The sequence below is a fragment of the Symphalangus syndactylus genome, chromosome 24 (assembly GCF_028878055.3).
Source record: "Symphalangus syndactylus isolate Jambi chromosome 24, NHGRI_mSymSyn1-v2.1_pri, whole genome shotgun sequence".
Lineage (NCBI taxonomy): Eukaryota > Metazoa > Chordata > Mammalia > Primates > Hylobatidae > Symphalangus > Symphalangus syndactylus.
In genome coordinates, this window is record NC_072446.2 from 15,789,886 (window position 1) to 15,798,461 (window position 8,576).

Consider the following 8,576-nt stretch of genomic DNA (forward strand, 5'->3'; position numbering starts at 1 on the left):
CCCGTCTCTACTAAAAATACAAAAAATTAGCCGGGCGTGATGGCGGGCGCCTGTAGTCCCAGCTACGCGGGAGGCTGAGGCAGGAGAATGGTGTGAACCCGGGAGGCAGAGCTTGCAGTGAGCCGAGATCGTGCCACTGCACTCCAGCCTGGGCGACAGAGCAAGACTCCATCTCAAAAAAAAAAAAAAAAGCAAATAGCATAGGAAATATGGCTCCATTTTGTAAAACAAGCATGTAAATATAAATAAAATTTACAATGTTGACCTCATAATGACTTAACTTTGATTGCACTTTTATTGCAGTAAGTAATTCACTTACATTATTTTTTAAATTTCACAACAATGATGGGAAGTTGGGCCATTATTATCTCTACAGATGAGAAAGCAGGCTTTGGGATAGCAAATATTTTTTTGAAGGTCATCAAAAATGACCAGAGGTTCTATTTGTGTATGTTATCTAAAAAGTAAAAAATAAATTTGGACTTCCTAATATTTTAATTTTTTTAATTGCCAAGGGATTGGCTGGGCATGGTGGCTCACATCCGTAACTCCAGCATTTTGGGAGGCTCACGCAGGAGGATCACTTGAAGCCAGGAGTTTGAGACCAGCCTCGACAACATAGTGAGACCCCGTTTCTACAAAAAATTTTAATATTAAAAAATAAACTAAAAATATATATTTTTTTAATTTTAGATTTAAAAAGTGGTTTTTTGTTTGTTTGTTTGGCTGGTTGCAGTGACTCACGCCTGTAAACCCAGCACTTTGGGAGACTAAGGCAGGTGGATCACCTGAGGTCAGGAGTTCGAGACCAGCCTGGCCAACATGGTGAAACCCCATCTCTACTAAAAATATAAAAAATTAGCTAGGTGCAGTGGTGGGCACCTGTAATCCCAGCTACTCGGGAGGCTGAGGCAGGAGAATCGCTTGAACCCAGGAGGCGGAGGTTGCAGTGAGCCAAGATCATGCCATTGCACTCTAGCCTGGGCAACAAGAGTGAAACTCCGTCTCAGAAGAAAAAGAAAAAAGAAAGAAAAAAAGTGTTCTTTTTTAAACTAGGCACGCTGGCTTATGCCTGTAATCCCAGCACTTAGGAAGGCCGAGGCAGGCAGATCACTTGAGGTCAGGAGTTCGAGACCAGCCTGGCCAACATGGTGAAACCCCATCTCTACTAAAATTACAAAAAAAATTAGCCGGGCATAGTGGTGAGTGCCTGGAATCCCAGCTACTCAGGAGACTGAAGTTGCGATGAGCCAAGATCGCGCCATTGCACTCCAGCCTGGGCAACAAGAGCGAAACTCTGTCAAAAAAAAAAAAAAAAAACCCTCTGAGCCTCAGTTTGCTTGTCTGTAAATGAAGATAATGACGGTATCTATCCCTTGTATGATTGAGAGGATGAAGTGATATCATGGATATAAAATGTTGAGCACATTACCTGAAATATAATACATGCCTCTAGAATCACTTGAACCCAGGAGGTGGAGGTTGCAGTGAGCTGAGATCACACCACTGCACTCCTGCCTGGGCAACAGAGTGAGACCCTGTCTCAAAATATATATATATATACATATATATATGTGTATATATATGTATATATATGTATATATATGTATATATATATACATATAAAATATAGATATATATAATATATACATATGAAATATAGATATATATAATATATATACACACATATATTAATATATTATATATCTATATTTTTAAAATGCCCAATAAATGGTGGGTGTTATTGCTATTTCTAATCTCCATGAACACCACAGCCACATAAGGAACCCACTATAATGGGCCCATTACACGACCCAAGCAAAGTGGTATCAGAGAGGTTCAATACATGCTTTAGGTCACACAGATAACAAGCAAAAAATACACTGTTAACCTTTCATTGTTTCCTGTGTTTATGCCATGTTTCCATGTTTTCCCATCTACTATCTGGTTCCAAGATGTGCGGATACCTGGTGTGTGTGAGTTAGCTCAATTCACCAATGCTAGGGAAATATGCAAATGCCTCTGGACCTGGCAAGCCCAGATTCAAATCCTTGCTGTGCTCAGCTGAAAACTCCCACTTCCTAGAATGGAAGTCCCACTCAGACCCAGATCTTGTCTGTCTTCTTCCTGCCTTCTTCCTGGTTTCTGGTCTTCTTGCCCATCTCCCCAAGAATTACCTTGAGTTCTCAATCAGTGCACTTAAAAAGAACTAGGCATGGTCAGAATTACTCTTGAAAACCCCATAAATCATGCACAAAATACAGTAAGCAGGGTTTGTGTGTACAACCTGTGCAGGATAAGGTGTAGATAACAGCTGGGAGTGGAAACGGGTTCCCGTCCACTAGGGATGAGGTGTGGCTAAGGCATAGGAGTGGAGGGCATGCACGCTGAAGAGTGCAATACATAAGCAAAATATGCAATGAGAACGTTTTTGGAAAATTCTTTGGAGTGTATGTAAATTAGAAGTGAAATGCACATGTACCGGAATTCTACATTGTTAAAATGTTGGTGTAGATATGAAGATTAGGGAACAGAGGTAGCAACCCAAACAGAAACACCAAGATAGGAATAATTTTATATGCACGTATTTCTAAATTACCCGAGGATGATAGGCCCTGCGCAGTTTTGCACTTAGCATTTCTCTCCTAAGAGTCTTACAGACATTTTCTCCAGCCATCAAGATCCACCAAGGTCCGGTCCTGGCTCTGGGCTTCAGGCCCAGGAGGGGCCAGGAAAGTTCCACCGGCCGCTGGCTGGGTGGAACAGAATGGTTCTCAGCATGGGCAACTCCAGGAGCAGCAAGCCAATGAGACTGGCCAGATTGAAGCCACTGACGTACAGGGACTAGGCAGGCCTTGTAAATAACTCCAGTGGGTAACAGTGGGGTCTGGGGTTCTGTAGCAACAAAGTCTGCCCCACCCACAGCAATCCAGCCAATGTGTGGTTCAGGAAAGCTGACCCGGCACGGCCACATCTCCCCATATCTGGAGAGAAGATCAAAATTCAGATAAAGCTCTTGATTTCAAAGGTTGGTAATTAATTTGAAATTTTTTAGCTGTATGAGGCAAATAGAACACATCTGGGTCACATTTGGCCTGCAGTCCTTCCAGCCTGTAACGTCTAGGTTAAAATTTGGAAGTGATTTTGTTATAGCAAACTTTGGGGGCCCTCTATTTCATGGGACCAAGTGGCCAAAGTTTCCAGGTCATTTTCAATGGTCTCTTTGAGAGTCATATTTCAAGATTCGCTAGAATTGGCAAGCGGAGAAAAACAATTTATTCAAAGATCTTTTCACCGAGTTTCCTGTCAATATAACTGGTTAAGGAGACTATTCCAACTTCATCTGAAAAAAGCTCACAGATTTGGAAGTTAGCTAAGAACCCAAAAGTCGGTCTAGTTTCATGCAAAGCAAAAACCGGCAGCCTAAGAAACCATAGCCTGGAGTGGGGGGTGGAGAAAAGAAAAGACTAGAAGGAAAAATACCAACATATTAACAGAACGTGAGGATATGGGATTATAGGATGGGCCACCTGGCAACCTATTAAAACGGAATAATATGTTTACTTTCCTCTCTAGAAAACAGAGAAAACACCACATGTGGAGACATCTATAACTTTCTAATTATATGCTCATCATTAAGTTAGTGTCATGGACCTTAACAGTTTTTTCTGCCCAGACCACTCCCCTTCCTCTGAAAACGGAACTCTTAGTTTTCCTGTTAATATCCCGCCCCGCTGGACCCTGTGGTTCCTATGGCAGTCCGGTTTCCAGATGAACCAATCCCATAGTCCAGGAGCAGTCACCTGACCCAAGCTAAGCCAATGAGAGGTCTACCTTGTGCAAGTTGATGCCCGCCTTTTCTGCCAGGAGAATATCACTGACCCATCCCTTGGTTCCAGACCATTCATGAGGTCCAGCAGCAGTGTCATGCCTCTCGTGGCTTGGTTAGTTGGCCCCTCCTTGATTTGGGGGAAGCCAATGGATCATCATCTTGGGTTTCAGTCACTTGCCATCACTGTCTTTCACCAGAAGCCTGCTGATGAAGACAATGTGTAAGAAGAGGATCCTGCAGAGATAAGACGTGGGCTCACTCATCCTGCCCACTCTTCAGCCTGCACTATGTGCTAGCCCACTTGAGAGCTTGGTGGGTACCTAGAGAAGCAAAGTAGCTCATTAGCAGGGCAACAAACTTCTATTAGTAAAATCCACCGTTCTAGGGCTTTCCAACCACCCAACAATACACAACATTTTCCTTTCACAAACACACCCTTCAAAACAGCATTATCCTTCATCTACTTCTCTTCTTCCTTGTAACTCAAAGTGTCCTTTATTTCCCTTTTTAGACATGAAATATTTGGCAGCTTTAGCAAAGCAGGTTGAAGTAAAAAATGTAATCTGCAACCTCTGCTTCCCGGGTTAAAGCGATTCTCCTGCCTCAGCCTCCCAAATACCTGGGATTACAGGTGTCCGCCACCATGCCCAGCTAATTTTTTGTATCTTTAGTAGAGACGGGGTTTCACCATGTTGGCCAGGATGGTCTCCAACTCCTGACCTCGTGATCCACCCGCCTCAGCCTCCCAAAGTGCTGGGATTACAGGCATAAGCCACCGCGCCCAGCCCGAATGTTAAATTTTTATTTAGCTCCAAAATAGCTTGAGGGGAAAAAAAGAAAAACAATGATGAAGTTGTCGGGGGCACAGAGGTGTTTTATAAATAGGAAAAATTAAAGATCATAGACTTAGCATTACCAGTGGTTCAAGTAAAAATCCTAGATAAATGATAAGAATTACTGATAAAAAATGAAATATACTTGACTTTGGAAATTTGTAAATAATAATCTAAATTAAGTCTTAAATCCAACACAGAGCAGTTGGGTGCAGGATTGTTTGTTTGTTTAAAATAAAAGTTCCTCTTATCTGGCTGGGCACGGTGGCTCATACCTGTAATCCCAGCACCTTGGGAGGCCAAGGCAGGTGGATCATGAGGTCAGGAGTTCGAGACCAGCCTAGCCAACATGGTGAAACCCCGTCTCTACTAAAAATACAAAAATTGGCCAGGCATGGTGGTAGACGGCTGTAGTCCCAGCTACTTGGGAGGTTGAGGCAGGAGAATCACTTGAGCCTGGGAGGCAGAACTTGCAGTGAGCTGAGATTGTGCTGCTGCACTCCAGCCTGGGCATCAGGGCAAGACTCCATCTCGGGGGGAAAAAAAAAAAAGTTTCTCTTATCTTGTAGGGAGGCTTACAAAGCAGTTTCTTTAGGCAATTGTGTATTTCTATAGCACACTTTGTATGTCCCCCAGAGAACTGCCAGCCCTAACCATCTGGATAACTGGATAACTCTGTTTTTCCACAAATTCAAAGTACTTTGAAAATTGGAGACTTGAGAGAGATCTACGCTTGTGGTGAATTATTCAAATCTGGGAATTGTCACAATGGAAAAGAAACCAAAGCTCATTCCAGCCTTTCGTTGTGAGGGCAGCAGTGCTTTAGACACAATGCTCTCGCCCCTTGAGAAAACCACATATTTTGAAAAGGAGAATTTTTTTTAAACAAAAAAACTCTGCTGTAAATGAATTTCTTTTTTTTCTTTTTTGTGACAAAGTCTTGCTCTGTCACCCACGCCGGAGTGCAGTGGTGTGATCTCGGCTCACTGCAACCTCCACCTCCCAGGTTCAAACGATTCTCCTGCCTCAGCGGGAACTATAGTTATGCGCCACCAGGCCTGGCTAATTGTTGTTTTGTTTTCGTTTTTGTTTTTGTTTTTGAGACGGAGTCTCGCTCTGTCCCCCAGGCTGGAGTGCAGTGGCCAATCTCGGCTCACTGCAAGCCCCACCTCCCGGGTTCACGCCACTCTCCTGCCTCAGACTCCAAGTAGCTGGGACTACAGATGCCTGCCACCACGCCTGGCTAATTTTTTATATTTTTAGTAGAGACAGGGTTTCACCGTGTTAGCGAGATTGGTCTCCATCTCCTGACCTCGTGATCCACCCGCCTCAGCCTCCCAAAGTGCTGGGATTACAGGCGTGAGCCACCGCGCCCGGCCAATTTTTATATTTTTAATAGAGACAGGGTTTCACCATATTGGTCAGGATGGTCTTGAAAAATGCATTTCAATGGTATGACAACGGTATGACATTCTATTTCCCTTCTTGCATCAAATGCAGAGTCATGCATCAAGTGCAGAGACACTATGTGGACGAATAAACACAATAGGTTAAGAAAGGGGTTGATTTAAGAAGTAAGAAAGGGAAAAAGTTAACTTTAAAGTGGAAAAACCTGGCAAACACAACCTCAGCCACAGCCAGGGTATCAAGGTCAACATCAACAGTGATAATTCGTGTTGACAGTGAGTACTTTTTTGATAGGATGTGATGAGAAGGGGCTTCACCTTTGTGATCTTCCTCCCCTAAACTCAGTCTGTTTGGCGAGAATAACATCAGACAAATTCTAATTGAGGTATGTTTTACAAAATATCTTTTTTTTTGAAACGGAGTCTCACTCTGTGGTTCAGGCTGGAGTGCAGTGACGCAATCTCAGCTCACTGCAGCCTTCACCTCCCAGGTTCAAGCGATTCTCCTGCCTCAGCCTCCCAAGTACCTGGGACTACAGGTGCCCACCACCACTCCCGGCTAATTTTGTTTTTTTTTTTAAGTAGAGAGGGTGTTTCACTGTGTTGGCCAGGCTGGTTTTGAACTCCTGACCTGAGATGATCCACTCACCTTGGCCTCCCACCATCAAGGTCATCAAAAACAAAGAAAGTCTAAGAAGCTGCCGCAGCCAAGAAGACCATAAGGAGACAGGATGACTCAATGTCATGTGTTATCCTGGAGTAGGGAAACAACACTGGGGAGAACTAAGGACATGTCTATCAAGTATGGGCTTTAGTTAATAAAAATGCATCAGTATTAGTTTATTAATTATGACAATATGCAATCGTAATATAAGAAGTTCATAATAGAAGAAGCCGGATTGTGGGGCCTATAGAAACTCTGTACTATATTTGCGATTTTTCTGTAAATGTAAAACTATTCTAAAATTTAAAAAAGATTTTAAAAGTAGTAAATCTTGTGATTTGTCTAGTATGTTTTTTATTTGCTTGAAGAAAAAATATTTTAATTTATTTTTCATCAGTAATTCTTATCATCTATCTAGGATTTTTATTTATTTATTTATTTTTTTGGAGATGGAGTCTCACTCTGTCGCCCAGGCTGGAGTGCAGTGGTGCGATCTCAGCTCACTGCAACGTGTGCCTCCCAGGTTCAAGCGATTCTCCTGCCTCAGCCTCCGGAGTAGCTGAGATTACAGGCACCTGCCACCATGCTCGGCTAATTTTTGTATTTTTAGTAGAGACGGGGTTTCACCGTGCTGGCCTAGGATTTTTATTTAAGCCATTGGTAGTGCTAATTCTATGATCTTTAATTTTTCTATTTATAAAATTACACCTGCTGTTTTGGTTATTAATCTATTGTCTGTTTAGTCTTCAAATACCTGGTAAACAAATACCCTAGGCTGGGCATGATGGCTCACAACTGTAATCCCAGCACCTTGGGAGGCCGAGGTGGGCGGATCACTTGAGGTCAGGAGTTTGAGATCAGCCTGGCCAACATGGCAAAAACCCATCTCTACTAAAAAATACAAAAAAATTAGCCTGGTGTGGTAGCACACACCTTTGGTCCCAGCTGTTCTGGAGGCTGAGGCACGAGAACAGCTTGAACTCAGGAGGCAGAGGTTGCAGTGAGTTAAGATCCCAGCAAGAGGTACCCGGAAGCCCAAGCACCACCTCTACCTCCAGGTACCTGTTTAAGAGGCGTCCTGTCACCAGCATAGAAAAGCAAAACAATCAGACAGAGAGGAAGACTGGAGCTAATGCCGGAGGATGATCAGAGGCGAACGATCATGAAGAGAAAGTGAGATGACCGTGCTGATTCTTAATGGATTCCTGATTTCCTCTGACAACCTCCACAAAGTCAGGCCTCACTACCTGCCCTTGATTTCCCAAGTGACCATTAAATCCCTGGAAAAAGAAAGTATTTAATGATTAAGCTAGTTTGAGTAGGTGTCTGCTGTTTGCAACCAAAATATCTCTGACTAAGCCCATGTTCACTGTTCAAAGTTTGAGAAGGACCAGAAAACATAAAGAGAAATTTTAAAACAAAACAAGCACAGGCAGTTGCATGACATCTATTGTCTGGGTAGTGACCAGCAGCAGCACCATTTTTGCCTGTCCAATGTGCATTTTGCCTGGACTTTCTACAGTGATAGGGTGTAAGCTGGAAGTTGGCAGTCAGGGTTTCACAGGGCACAATCTGCCTTAGAAGAAAGCCAAGAGAGAAAAGCAATATTGAGAGATAGAGAATGGCTGGGCATGGTGGTTCATGCCTGGATTCCCAGCACTTTGGGAAGCTGAGACAGGCAAATCACTTGAGCTCGGAAGTTCGAGGCTAGCATGGGCAACATGGCGAGATCTCATCTCTAAAATATATACAAAAATTAACAGGGCATAGTGGAGCATGCCTGCATTCCCAGCTGCTTGGGGGGCTGAGGCAGGGATTGCTTGAACCCAGGAGGTCAAGGC